Source organism: Schistocerca serialis, chromosome 8 (genome assembly GCF_023864345.2).
Source record: "Schistocerca serialis cubense isolate TAMUIC-IGC-003099 chromosome 8, iqSchSeri2.2, whole genome shotgun sequence".
In the NCBI taxonomy this organism is placed as follows: domain Eukaryota; kingdom Metazoa; phylum Arthropoda; class Insecta; order Orthoptera; family Acrididae; genus Schistocerca; species Schistocerca serialis.
The window spans coordinates 13,977,800-13,993,499 of record NC_064645.1 but is presented as its reverse complement, the minus strand read 5'-3'; positions in this window follow the sequence as shown (position 1 = coordinate 13,993,499).

The following is a 15,700-nucleotide window of genomic DNA, read 5'->3' as shown; positions in this document are numbered from 1 at the left end:
CGTCAATGTGTATGTAAAAGGAATACATTGAACCTGCAGTGGTATATCGGAAACTAATACTGGTCCCATAGCAAAGGATCAAAGTACAGACTCTAAGAAGTCTCACTCTTCTTGCATTTGAGGCGGCATTGTGCCTTTTGTATTTAATTCCGATGTAATTTCAGTGTTTCATTGGCAATGTGTACGTAAAACGAATACATTCAACCTGCAGTGGTGTATCCGAAACTAATACTGGTCTCATTGGAAAAGATCGAAGCAGAGACTCTAAGGTGTCTCACTCTTCTTGCATTTAAGGCGGCATTGTGCCTTTTGTATTTAATTCCGATGTAATTTCAGTGTTTCATCGTCAATGTGAGAGTCCAAGGAATACATTGAACCTGCAGTGGTGTATCGGAAACTAATACTAGTCTCACAGGAAAGGATCAAAGCACCGACTGTAAGAAGACTCTCTATTCTTGTACTTAAGACGGCATTGTGCCTTTTGTATTTAATTCCGATGCCTTTTTCTGTGTTTCATCCTCAATGTGAACGTCCAAGGAATACATTGAACTTGCAGTGGTGTATCGGAAACTAATACTGGTCTCACAGGGAATGCTCAAAGCACTGACTGTAAGAAGAGTCTCTATTCTTGTACTTAAGGCGGCATTGTGCCTTTTGTATTTAATTCCGATGCGATTTCTGTGTATCATCGTCAATGTGAATGTCCAAGGAATACATTGAACCTGCAGTGGTGTGTCGGAAACTATACTGGTCTCACAGGAAAGGATCAAATCACAAACTCTAAGAAGTCTCACTCTTCTTGCACGTAAGGCGGCATTGTGCCTTTTGTACATAATTCCGATGTAATTTCAGTGTTTCATCGTCAATGTGTATGTAAAAGAAATACATTGAACCTGCAGTGGTGTATCGGAAACTAATACTGGTCTCATAGGAAAGGATCAAAGCACAGACTCTAAGAAGTTTCACTCCTTTTGCACTTAAGGTGGCATTGTGCCTTTTGTACTTAATTCCGATGTAATTTCAGTGTTTCATCGTCAATGTGTAGGTAAAAGGAATACATTGAACCTGCAGTGGTGTATCGGAAATTAATACTGGTCTCATCGGAGAGGATCAAAGCACAGACTCGAAGAAGTCTCACTCCTTTTGCACTTAAGGTGGCATTGTACCTTTTGTATTTAATTCCAATGTAATTTCAGTGTTTCATCGTCAATGTGTATGTAAAGGAATACATTGAACCTGCAGTGGAGTATAGGAATCTAACACTGGTCTCACAGGATAGGATCAAAGCACAGACTCTAAGAAGTCTCACTCTTCTTGCACTTAAGGCGGCATTGTGCCTTTTGTATTTAATTCCGATGTAATTTCAGTGTTTCTTCGTCATTGTGAATGTCCAAGGAATACAAAGAACTAGCAGTGGTGTATCGGAAACGAAGACTGATCTCACAGGAAAGGATCAAATCACCGACTGTAAGAAGAGTCTCAATTCTTGAACTTAAGGCGGCGTTGTGCCTTTTGTATTTAATTCCGATGCGATTTCTGTGTTTCATCGACAATGTGAAGGTCCATGGAATACATTGTACCTGCAGTGGTGTATCGGAAACTAAGTCTGGTCTCACAGGAAAGGATCAAAGCACTGACACTAAGAAGTCTTACTCTTCTTGCACTTAAGGCGGCATTATGCCTTTTGTATATAATTACGATGTAATTTCAGTGTTTCATCGTCAATGTGTATGTAAAAGGAATACATTGAACCTGCAGTGGTGTATCTGAACCTAATACTGGTCTCATAGGAAAGGATCAAAGCACAGACTCTACGAAGTCTCACTCTTCTTGCATTTAAGGCGGCATTGTGCCTTTTGTATTTAATTCCGATGTAATTTCAGTGTTTCATCGTCATTGTGAATGTCCAAAGAATACAAAGAACTAGCAGTGGTGTATCGGAAACTAATACTAGTCTCACAGGAAAGGATCAAAGCAACGACTGTAAGACGAGTCTCTATTCTTGTACTTAAGTCGTCATTGTGCCTTTTGTATTTAATTCCGATGCGATTTCTGTGTTTCATCGTCAATGTGAAGGTTCAAGGAATACATTGACCCTGCAGTGGAGTATCGGAAAGTAACACTGGTCTCACAGGAAAGGATCAAAGCACTGACTCTAAGAAGTCCCACTCTTCTTGCACTTAAGGCGGCATTGTGCCTATTGTATTTAATTCCGATGTAATTTCAGTGTTTCATCGTCAATGTGTATGTAAAAGGAATACATTGAACCTGCAGTGGTATATCGGAAACTAATACTGGTTTCATAGGAAAGGATCAAAGTACAGACTCTAAGAAGTCTCACTCTACTTGCATTTAAGGCGGCATTGTGCCTTTTCTATTTAATTCCGATGTAACTTCAGTGTTTCATTGGCAATGTGTATGTAAAACGATTACATTCAACCTGCAGTGGTGTATGGGAAACTAATACTGGCCTCATAGGAAAGGATCAAAGCACAGACTCTAAGGTGACTCACTCTTCTTGCATTAAGGCGGCATTGTGCCTTTTGTATTTAATTCCGATGTAATTTCAGTGTTTCATCGTCAATGTGACAGTCCAAGGAATACATTGAACCTGCAGTGGTGTATCGGAAACTAATACTGGTCTCACAGGAATGGATCAAAGCACCGACTAGAAGAAGACTCTCTATTCTTGTACTTAAGGCGGCATTGTGCCTTTTGTATTTAATTCCGATGCCTTTTTCTGTGTTTGATCCTCAATGTGAATGTCCAAGGAAAACATTGTACCTGCAGTGGTGTGTCGGAAACTAATACTGGTCTCACAGGAAAGGATCAAATCACAGACTCTAAGAAGTCTCACTCTTCTGCACGTAAGGCGGCATTGTGCCTTTTGTACTTAATTCAGATGTAATTTCAGTGTTTCATCGTCAATGTGTATGTAAAAGGAATACATTGAACCTGCAGTGGTGTATCGGAAACTAATACTGGTCTCATAGGAAAGGATCAAAGCACAGACTCTAAGAAGTCCCACTCCTTTTGCACTTAAGGTGGCATTGTGCCTTTTGTACTTAATTCCGATGTAATTTCAGTGTTTCATCGTCAATGTGTAGGTAAAAGGAATACATTGAACCTGCAGTGGTGTATCGGAAATTAATACTGGTCTCATAGGAGAGGATCAAAGCACAGACTCTAAGAAGTCTCACTCCTTTTGCACTTAAGGTGGCATTGTACTTATTGTATTTAATTCCAATGTAATTTCAGTGTTTCATCGTCAATGTGAATGTCCTAGGAATACATTGAACCTGCTGTGGTGTATCGGAAACTAATACTGGTTTCACAGGAAAGGATCAAAGCACCGACTGTAAGAAGAGTCTCTATTCTTGTACTTAAGGCGGCATTGTGCCTTTTGTATTTAATTCCGATGCGATATCTGTGTTTCATCGTCAATGTGAAGCTCCAAGGAATACATTGAACCTGCAGTGGTGTATCGGAAACTAATACTGGTCTCACAGGGAATGCTCAAAGCACCGACTGTAAGAAGAGTCTCTATTCTTGTACTTAAGGCGGCATTGTGCCTTTTGTATTTAATACCGATGCGATATCTGTGTTTCATCGTCAATGTGAAGGTCCAAGAAATACATTGAACCTGCAGTGGTGTATCGGAAACTAATACTGGTCTCACCGGGAATGCTCAAAGCACCGACTGTAAGAAGAGTCTCTATTCTTGTACTTAAGGCGGCATTGTGCCTTTTGTATTTAATTCCGATGCGATTTTTGTGTTTCATCGTCAATGTGAATGAACAAGGAATACATTGAACCTGCAGTGGTGTGTCGGAAACTAATACTGGTCTCACAGGAAAGGATCAAATCACAGACTCTAAGAAGTCTCACTCTTCTTGCACGTAAGGCGGCATTGTGCCTTTTGTACTTAATTCCGATGTAATTTCAGTGTTTCATCGTCAATGTGTATGTAAAAGGAATACATTGAATCTGCAGTGGTGTATCGGAAACTAATACTGGTCTCATAGGAAAGGATCAAAGCACAGACTCTAAGAAGTTTCACTCCTTTTGCACTTAAGGTGGCATTGTGCCTTTTGTACTTAATTCCGATGTAATTTCAGTGTTTCATCGTCAATGTGTAGGTAAAAGGAATACATTGAACGCTGCAGTGGTGTATCGGAAATTAATACTGGTCTCATAGGAGAGGATCAAAGCACAGACTCTAAGAAGTCTCACTCCTTTTGCACTTAAGGCGGCATTGTGCCTTTTGTATTTAATTCCGATGTAATTTCAGTGTTTCATCGTCATTGTGAATGTCCAAGGAATACAAAGAACTAGCAGTGGTGTATCGGAAACTAATACTAGTCTCACAGGAAAGGATCAAAGCACCGACAGTAAGAAGAGTCTCTATTCTTGTACTTAAGGCGGCATTGTGCCATTTGTATTTAATGCCGATGCGATTTCTGTGTTTCATCGTCAATGTGAATGTCCAAGGAATACATTGAACCTGCAGTGGTGTATCGGAAACTAATACTGGACTCACAGGAAATGCTCAAAGCACCGACTGTAAGACGAGTCTTTATTCTTGAACTTAAGGCTGCATTGTGCCTTTTGTATATAATTCCGATGCGATTTCTGTGCTTCATCGTCAATGTGAAGGTCCAAGGAATACATTGACCCTGCAGTGGTGTATCGGAAAGTAACACTGGTCTCACAGGAAGGATCAAAGCACAGACTCTATGAGGTCTTACTCTTCTTGCACGTAAGGCGGCTTTGTGCCTTTTGTATTTATTTCCGATGTGATTTCAGTGTTTCATCGTCAATGTGAATGTCCAATGAATACATAGTACCAGCAGTGGTGTATCGGAAACTAATACTGATCTCACAGGAAAGGATCAAAGCACTGACGCTAAGAAGTCCCAGTCTTCTTGCACTTAAGGCGGCATTGTGCCAATTGTATTTAATTCCGATGTAATTTCAGTGTTTTATCGTCAATGTGTATGTAAAAGGAATACATTGAACCTGCAGTGGTATATCGTAAACTAATAATGGTCTCATAGGAAAGGATCAAAGTACAGACTCTAAGAAGTCTCACTCTTCTTGCATTTAAGGCGGCATTGTGCCTTTTCTATTTAATTCCGATGTAATTTAAGTGTATCATTGGCAATGTGTACGTAAAACGAATACATTCAACCGGCAGTGGTGTATCGGAAACTAATAGTGGTCTCATAGGAAAAGATCAAAGCACAGACTCTAACGTGTCTCACTCTTCTTGCATTTAAGGCAGCATTGTGCCTTTTGTATTTAATTCCGATGTAATTTCAGTGTTTCATCGTCAATATGACAGTCCAAGGAATACATTGAACCTGCAGTGGTGTATCGGAAACTAATACTAGTCTCACAGGAATGAATCAAAGCACCGACTGTAAGAAGACTCTCTATTCTTGTACTTATGGCGGCATTGTGTCTTTTGTATTTAATTCCGATGCCTTTTTCTGTGTTTCATCCCCAATGTGAAGGTCCAAGGAATACATTGAACTTGCAGTGGTGTATCGGAAACTAATACTGGTCTCACCGGGAATGCTCAAAGCACCGACTGTAAGAAGAGTGTCCATACTTGTACTTAAGGCGGCATTGTGCCTTTTGTATTTAATTCCGATGCGATTTCTGTGTTTCATCGTCAATGTGAATGTCCAAGGAATACATTGAACCTGTAGTGGTGTGTCGGAAACTAATACTGGTCTCACAGGAAAGGATCAAATCACAGACTCTAAGAAGTCTCACTCTTCTTGCACGTAAGGCGGCATTGTGCCTTTTGTACTTAATTCCGAAGTAATTTCAGTATTTCATCGTCAATGTGTATGTAAAAGGAATACATTGAATCTGCAGTGGTGTATCGGAAACTAATACTGGTCTCATAGAAAGGATTAAAGCACAGACTCTAAGAAGTTTCACTCCTTTTGCACTTAAGGTGGCATTGTGCCTTTTGTACTTAATTCCGATGTAATTTCAGTGTTTCATCGTCAATGTGTAGGTAAAAGGAATACATTGAACCTGCAGTGGTGTATCGGAAATTAATACTGGTCTCATAGGAGAGGATCAAAGCACAGACTCGAAGAAGTCTCACTCCTTTTGCACTTAAGGTGGCATTGTACTTTTTGTATTTAATTCCAATGTAATTTCAGTGTTTCATCGTCAATGTGTATGTAAAAGGAATACATTGAACCTGCAGTGGAGTATAGGAATCTAACACTGGACTCACAGGAAAGGATCAAAGCACAGACTCAAAGAAGTCTCACTCTTCTTGCACTTAAGGCGGCATTGTGCCTTTTGTATTTAATTCCGATGTAATTTCAGTGTTTCATCGTCATTGTGAATGTCCAAGGAATACAAAGAACTAGCAGTGGTGTATCGGAAACGAAGACTGGTCTCACAGAAAAGGATCAATGCTCCGACTGTAAGAAGAATCTCAATTCTTAAACTTAAGGCGGCGTTGTGCCTTTTGTATTTAATTATGATGCGATTTCTGTGTTTCATCGTCAATGTGATGGTCCAAGGTATACATTGAACTTGCAGTGGTGTATCGGAAGCTAAATCTGGTCTCACAGGAAAGGATCAAAACACTTACACTAAGAATTCTTACTCTTCTTGCACTTAAGGCGGCATTATGCCTTTTGTATTTAATTCCGATCGAATTTCAGTGTTTCATCGTCAATGTGTATGTAAAAGGAATACATTGAACCTGCAGTGGTGTATCAGAACCTAATACTGGTCTCATAGGAAACGATCAAATCACAGACTCTACGAAGTCTCACTCTTCTTGCATTTAAGGCGGCATTGTGCCTTTTGTATTTAATTCCGATGTAATTTTAGTGTTTCATCGCCATTGTGAATGTCCAAGGAATACATTGAACCCGCTGTGGTGTATCGGAAACTAATACTGGTCTCATAGGAAAGGATCAAAGCACAGACTCTAAGAAGTCTCACTCCTTTTGCACTTAAGGTGGCATTGTGCCTTTTGTACTTAATTCCGATGTAATTACAGTGTTTCATCGTCAATGTGTAGGTAAAAGGAATACATTGAACCCGCGGTGGTGTATCGGAAATTAATACTGGTCTCATAGGAGAGGATCAAAGCACAGACTCGAAGAAGTCTCACTCCTTTTGCACTTAAGGTGGCATTGTACCTATAGTATTTAATTCCAATGTAATTTCAGTGTTTCATCGTCAATGTGAATGTCCTAGGAATACATTGAACCTGCTGTGGTGTATCGTAAACTAATACTGGTCTCACAGGGAATGCTCAAAGCACCGACTGTAAGAAGAGTCTCTATTCTTGTACTTAAGGCGGCATTATGCCTTTTGTATTTAATACCGACGCGATATCTGTGTTTCATCGTCAATGTGAAGGTCCAAGAAATACATTGAACCTGCAGTGGTGTATCGGAAACTAACACTGGTCTCACAGGAAAGGATCAAAGCACTGACGCTAAGAAGTCCCACTCTTCTTGCACTTAAGGCGGCATTGTGCCTATTGTATTTAATTCCGATGTGATTTCAGTGTTTTATCGTCAATGTGTATGTAAAAGGAATACATTGAACCTGCAGTGGTATATCGTAAACTAATAATGGTCTCATAGGAAAGGATCAAAGTACAGACTCTAAGAAGTCTCACTCTTCTTGCATTTAAGGCTGCATTGTGCCTTTTCTATTTAATTCCGATGTAATTTCAGTGTTTCATCGTCAATATGACAGTCCAATGAATACATTGAACCTGCAGTGGTGTATCGGAAACTAATACTAGTCTCACAGGAATGAATCAAAGCACCGACTGTAAGAAGACTCTCTATTCTTGTACTTATGGCGGCATTGTGTCTTTTGTATTTAATTCCGATGCCTTTTTCTGTGTTTCATCCTCAATGTGAAGGTCCAAGGAATACATTGAATTTGCAGTGGTGTATCGGAAACTAATACTGGTCTCACCGGGAATGCTCAAAGCACCGACTGTAAGAAGAGTCTCTATTCTTGTACTTAAGGCGGCATTGTGCCTTTTGTATTTAATTCCGATGCGATTTCTGTGTTTCATCGTCAATGTGAATGTCCAAGGAATACATTGAACCTGTAGTGGTGTGTCGGAAACTAATACTGGTCTCACAGGAAAGGATCAAATCACAGACTCTAAGAAGTCTCACTCTTCTTGCACGTAAGGCGGCATTGTGCCTTTTGTACTTAATTCCGATGTAATTTCAGTATTTCATCGTCAATGTGTATGTAAAAGGAATACATTGAATCTGCAGTGGTGTATCGGAAACTGATACTGGTCTCATAGAAAGGATTAAAGCACAGACTCTAAGAAGTTTCACTCCTTTTGCACTTAAGGTGGCATTGTGCCTTTTGTACTTAATTCCGATGTAATTTCAGTGTTTCATCGTCAATGTGTAGGTAAAAGGAATACATTGAACCTGCAGTGGTGTATCGGAAATTAATACTGGTCTCATAGGAGAGGATCAAAGCACAGACTCGAAGAAGTCTCACTCCTTTTGCACTTAAGGTGGCATTGTACTTTTTGTATTTAATTCCAATGTAATGTCAGTGTTTCATCGTCAATGTGTATCTAAAAGGAATACATTGAACCTGCAGTGGAGTATAGGAATCTAACACTGGTCTCACAGGAAAGGATCAAAGCACAGACTCAAAGAAGTCTCACTCTTCTTGCACTTAAGGCGGCATTGTGCCTTTTGTATTTAATTCCGATGTAATTTTTAGTGTTTCATCGTCATTGTGAATGTCCAAGGAATACAAAGAACTAGCAGTGGTGTATCGGAAACGAAGACTGGTCTCACAGAAAAGGATCAATGCTCCGACTGTAAGAAGAGTCTCAATTCTTGAACTTAAGGCGGCGTTGTGCCTTTTGTATTTAATTCCGATGCGATTTCTGTGTTTCATCGTCAATGTGATGGTCCCAGGGATACATTGAACCTGCAGTGGTGTATCGGAAGCTAAATCTGGTCTCACAGGAAAGGATCAAAACACTTACACTAAGAATTCTTACTCTTCTTGCACTTAAGGCGGCATTATGCCTTTTGTATTTAATTCCGATGGAATTTCAGTGTTTCATCGTCAATGTGTATGTAAAAGGAATACATTGAACCTGCAGTGGTGTATCTGAACCTAATACTGGTCTCATAGGAAAGGATCAAATCACAGACTCTACGAAGTCTCACTCTTCTTGCATTTAAGGCGGCATTGTGCCTTTTGTATTTAATTCCGATGTATTTTTAGTGTTTCATCGCCATTGTGAATGTCCAAGGAATACAAAGAAGTAGCAGTGGTGTATCGGAAACTAATACTAGTCTCACAGGAATGGATCAAAGCACCGACTGTAAGAAGAGTCTCTATTCTTGTACTTAATTTGTCATTGTGCCTTTTGTATTTAATTCCGATGTGATTTCTGTGTTTCATCGTCAATGTGAAGGTCCAAGGAATACATTGAACCTGCAGTGGTGTATCGGAAACTAATACTGGACTCACAGGAAATTCTCAAAGCACCGACTGTAAGACGAGTCTTTATTCTTGAACTTAAGGCTGCATTGTGCCTTTTGTATTTAATTCCGATGCGATTTCTGTGTTTCATCGTCAATGTGAAAGTCCAAGGAATACATTGACCCTGCAGTGGTGTATCGGAAAGTAACACTGGTCTCACAGGAAAGGATCAAAGCACAGACTCTAAGAGGTCTTACTCTTCTTGCACGTAAGGCGGCTTTGTGCCTTTTGTATATATTTTCCGATGTAATTTCAGTGTTTCATCGTCAATGTGAATGTCCAATGAATACATAGTACCAGCAGTGGTGTATCGGAAACTAATACTGGTCTCACAGGAAAGGATCAAAGCTCCGACTGTAAGAAGAGTGTCAAATCTTGTACTTAAGGCGGCGTTGTGCCTTTTGTATATAATTCCGATGCGATTTCTGTGTTTCATCGTCAATGTGAAGGTCCAAGGAATACATTGAACCTGCAGTGGTGTATCGGAAATTAATACTGGTCTCACAGGAAAGGATCAAAGCACTGACTCTAAGAAGTCCCACTCTTCTTGCACTTAAGGCGGCATTGTGCCTATTGTATTTAATTCCGATGTAATTTCAGTGTTTCGTCGTCAATGTGTATGTAAAAGGAATACATTGAACCTGCAGTGGTATATCGGAAACTAATACTGGTTTCATAGGAAAGGATCAAAGTACAGACTCTAAGAAGTCTTACTCTTCTTGCATTTGAGGCGGCATTGTGCCTTTTGTATTTAATTCCGATGTAATTTCAGTGTTTCATTGGCAATGTGTACGTAAAACGAATACATTCAACCTGCAGTGGTGTATCGGAAACTAATACTGGTCTCATAGGAAAGGATCAAAGCACAGACTCTAAGGTGACTCACTCTTCTTGCATTTAAGGCGGCATTGTGCCTTTTGTATTTAATTCCGATGTAATTTCAGTGTTTCATCCTCAATGTGAAGGTCCAAGGAATACATTGAACTTGCAGTGGTGTATCGGAAACTAATACTGGTCTCACAGGGAATGCTCAAACACCGACTGTAAGAAGAGTCTCTATTCTTGTACTTAAGGCGGCATTGTGCCTTTTGTATTTAATTCCGATGCGATTTCTGTGTATCATCGTCAATGTGAATGTCCAAGGAAAACATTGAACCTGCAGTGGTGTGTCGGAAGCTAATACTGGTCTCAGAGGAAAGGATCAAATCATAGACTATAAGAAGTCTCACTCTTCTTGCACGTTTGGCGGCATTGTGCCTTTTGTACTTAATTCCGATGTAATTTCAGTGTTTCATCGTCAATGTGTAGGTAAAAGGAATACATTGAACCCGCGGTGGTGTATCGGAAATTAATACTGGTCTCATAGGAGAGGATCAAAGCACAGACTCGAAGAAGTCTCACTCCTTTTGCACTTAAGGTGGCATTGTACCTATAGTATTTAATTCCAATGTAATTTCAGTGTTTCATCGTCAATGTGAATGTCCTAGGAATACATTGAACCTGCTGTGGTGTATCGGAAACTAATACTGGTCTCACAGGAAAGGATCAAAGCACCGACTGTAAGAAGAGTCTCTATTCTTGTACTTAAGGCGGCATTGTGCCTATTGTATTTAATTCCGATGCGATATCTGTGTTTCATCGTCAATGTGAAGCTCCAAGGAATACATTGAACCTGCAGTGGTGTATCGTAAAGTAATACTGGTCTCACAGGGAATGCTCAAAACACCGACTGTAAGAAGAGTCTCTATTCTTGTACTTAAGGCGGCAATGTGCCTTTTGTATTTAATACCGATGCGATATCTGTGTTTCATCGTCAATGTGAAGGTCCAAGAAATACATTGAACCTGCAGTGGTGTATCGGAAACTAACACTGGTCTCACAGGAAAGGATCAAAGCACTGACGCTAAGAAGTCCCACTCTTCTTGCACTTAAGGCGGCATTGTGCCTATTGTATTTAATTCCGATGTAATTTCAGTGTTTTATCGTCAATGTGTATGTAAAAGGAATACATTGAACCTGCAGTGGTATATCGTAAACTAATAATGGTCTCATAGGAAAGGATCAAAGTACACACTCTAAGAAGTCTCACTCTTCTTGCATTTAAGGCTGCATTGTGCCTTTTCTATTTAATTCCGATGTAATATCAGTGTTTCATCGTCAATATGACAGTCCAATGAATACATTGAACCTGCAGTGGTGTATCGGAAACTAATACTAGTCTCACAGGAATGAATCAAAGCACCGACTGTAAGAAGACTCTCTATCCTTGTACTTATGGCGGCATTGTTTCTTTTGTATTTAATTCCGATGCCTTTTTCTGTGTTTCATCCTCAATGTGAAGGTCCAAGGAATACATTGAACTTGCAGTGGTGTATCGGAAACTAATACTGGTCTCACCGGGAATGCTCAAAGCACCGACTGTAAGAAGAGTCTCTATTCTTGTACTTAAGGCGGCATTGTGCCTTTTGTATTTAATTCCGATGCGATTTCTGTGTTTCATCGTCAATGTGAATGTCCAAGGAATACATTGAACCTGTAGTGGTGTGTCGGAAACTAATACTGGTCTCACAGGAAAGGATCAAATCACAGACTCTAAGAAGTCTCACTCTTCTTGCACGTAAGGCGGCATTGTGCCTTTTGTACTTAATTCCGATGTAATTTCAGTATTTCATCGTCAATGTGTATGTAAAAGGAATACATTGAATCTGCAGTGGTGTATCGGAAACTAATACTGGTCTCATAGAAAGGATTAAAGCACAGACTCTAAGAAGTTTCACTCCTTTTGCACTTAAGGTGGCATTGTGCCTTTTGTACTTAATTCCGATGTAATTTCAGTGTTTCATCGTCAATGTGTAGGTAAAAGGAATACATTGAACCTGCAGTGGTATATCGGAAATTAATACTGGACTCATAGGAGAGGATCAAAGCACAGACTCGAAGAAGTCTCACTCCTTTTGCACTTAAGGTCGCATTGTACTTTTTGTATTTAATTCCAATGTAATTTCAGTGTTTCATCGTCAAAGTGTATGGAAAAGGAATACATTGAACCTGCAGTGGAGTATAGGAATCTAACACTGGTCTCACAGGAAAGGATCAAAGCACAGACTCAAAGAAGTCTCACTCTTCTTGCACTTAAGGCGGCATTGTGCCTTTTGTATTTAATTCCGATGTAATTTCAGTGTTTCATCGTCATTGTGGATGTCCAAGGAATACAAAGAACTAGCAGTGGTGTATCGGAAACGAAGACTGGTCTCACAGAAAAGGATCAAAGCTCCGACTGTAAGAAGAGTCTCAATTCTTGAACTTAAGGCGGCGTTGTGCCTTTTGTATTTAATTCCGATGCGATTTCTGTGTTTCATCGTCAATGTGATGGTCCAAGGTATACATTGAACCTGCAGTGGTGTATCGGAAACTAAATCTGGTCTCACAGGAAAGGATCAAAACACTTACACTAAGAATTCTTACTCTTCTTGCACTTAAGGCGGCATTATGCCTTTTGTATTTAATTCCGATGTAATTTCAGTGTTTCATCGTCAATGTGTATGTAAAAGGAATACATTGAACCTGCAGTGGTGTACTGAACCTAATACTGGTCTCATAGGAAAGGATCAAATCACAGACTCTACGAAGTCTCACTCTTCTTGCATTTAAGGCGGCATTGTGCCTTTTGTATTTAATACCGATGTAATTTTAGTGTTTCATCGCCATTGTGAATGTCCGAGGAATACAAAGAAGTAGCAGTGGTGTATCGGAAACTAATACTAGTCTCACAGGAAAGGATCAAAGCACCGACTGTAAGAAGAGTCTCTATTCTTGTACTTAATTTGTCATTGTGCCTTTTGTATTTAATTCCGATGTGATTTCTGTGTTTCATCGTCAATGTGAAGGTCCAAGGAATACATTGAACCTGCAGTGGTGTATCGGAAACTAATACTGGACTCACAGGAAATTCTCAAAGCACCGACTGTAAGACGAGTCTTTATTCTTGAACTTAAGGCTGCATTGTGCCTTTTGTATTTAATTCCGATGCGATTTCTGTGTTTCATCGTCAATGTGAAAGTCCAAGGAATACATTGACCCTGCAGTGGTGTATTGGAAAGTGACACTGGTCTCACAGGAAAGGATCAAAGCACAGACTCTAAGAGGTCTTACTCTTCTTGCACGTGAGGCGGCTTTGTGCCTTTTGTATATATTTTCCGATGTAATTTCAGTGTTTCATCGTCAATGTGAATGTCCAATGAATACATAGTACCAGCAGTGGTGTATCGGAAACTAATACTGGTCTCACAGGAAAGGATCAAACTCCGACTGTAAGAAGAGTGTCAATTCTTGTACTTAAGGCGGCGTTGTGCCTTTTGTATATAATTCCGATGCGATTTCTGTGTTTCATCGTCAATGTGAAGGTCCAAGGAATACATTGAACCTGCAGTGGTGTATCGGAAACTAATACTGGTCTCACAGGAAAGGATCAAAGCACTGACTCTAAGAAGTCCCACTCTTCTTGCACTTAAAGGGGCATTGTGCCTATTGTATTTAATTCCGATGTAATTTCAGTGTTTCGTCGTCAATGTGTATGTAAAAGGAATGCATTGAACCTGCAGTGGTATATCGGAAAGTAATACTGGTTTCATAGGAAAGGATCAAAGTACAGACTCTAAGAAGTCTCACTCTTCTTGCATTTGAGGCGGCATTGTGCCTTTTGTATTTAATTCCGATGTAATTTCAGTGTTTCATTGGCAATGTGTACGTAAAACGAATACATTCAACCTGCAGTGGTGTATCGGAAACTAATACTGGTCTCATAGGAAAGGATCAAAGCACAGACTCTAAGGTGACTCACTCTTCTTGCATTTAAGGCGGCATTGTGCCTTTTGTAATTAATTCCGATGTAATTTCAGTGTTTCATCGTCAATGTGACAGTCCAAGGAAAACATTGAACCTGCAGTGGTGTATCGGAAACTAATACTGGTCTCACAGGAAAGGATCAAAGCACCGACTGTAAGAAGACTCTCTATTCTTGTACTTGAGGCGGCATTGTGCCTTTTGTATTTAATTCCGATGCCTTTTTCTGTGTTTCATCCTCAATGTGAAGGTCCAAGGAATACATTGAACTTGCAGTGGTGTATCGGAAACTAATACTGGTCTCACAGGGAATGCTCAAAGCACCGACTGTAAGAAGAGTCTCTATTCTTGTACTTAAGGCGGCATTGTGCATTTTGTATTTAATTCCGATGCGATTTCTGTGTTTCATCGTCAATGTGAATGTCCAAGGAAAACATTGAACCTGCAGTGGTGTGTCGGAAACTAATACTGGTCTCAGAGGAAAGGATCAAATCATAGACTATAAGAAGTCTCACTCTTCTTGCACGTTTGGCGGCATTGTGCCTTTTGTACTTAATTCCGATGTTATTTCAGTATTTCATCGTCAATGTGTATGTAAAAGGAATACATTGAATCTGCAGTGGTGTATCGGAAACTAATACTGGTCTCATAGAAAGGATTAAAGCACAGACTCTAAGAAGTTTCACTCCTTTTGCACTTAAGGTGGCATTGTGCCTTTTGTACTTAATTCCGATGTAATTTCAGTGTTTCATCGTCAATGTGTAGGTAAAAGGAATACATTGAACGTGCAGTGGTGTATCGGAAACTAATACATGTCTTATAGGAAAGGATCAAAGCAGAGACTTTAAGAAGTTTCACTCTTCTTGCATTTAAGGCGGAATTGTGCCTTTTGTATTTAAATCTGATGTAATTTCAGTGTTTCATCGCCAATGTGTATCTAAAAGGAATACATTGAACCTGCAGTGGTGTATCGAAAACTAATACTGGTCTCATAGGAAAGGATCAAAGCACAGACTGTAAGAAGTCTCACTCTTCTTGCATTTAAGGCGGTATTGTGCCTTTTGTATTTAATTCCAATGTAATTTCAGTGTTTCATCGTCAATGTGTATGTAAAAGGAATACATTGAACCTGCAGTGGTGTGTCGGAAACTAATACTGGTCTCATAGGAAAGGATCAAAGCACAGACTCTAAGAAGTCTCACTCTTCTTGCATTTAAGGCGGCATTGTGCCTTTTGTATTTAATTCTGATGTAATTTCAGTGTTTCATCGTCAATGTGTATGTAAAACGAATACATTGAACCTGCAGTGGTGTATCGG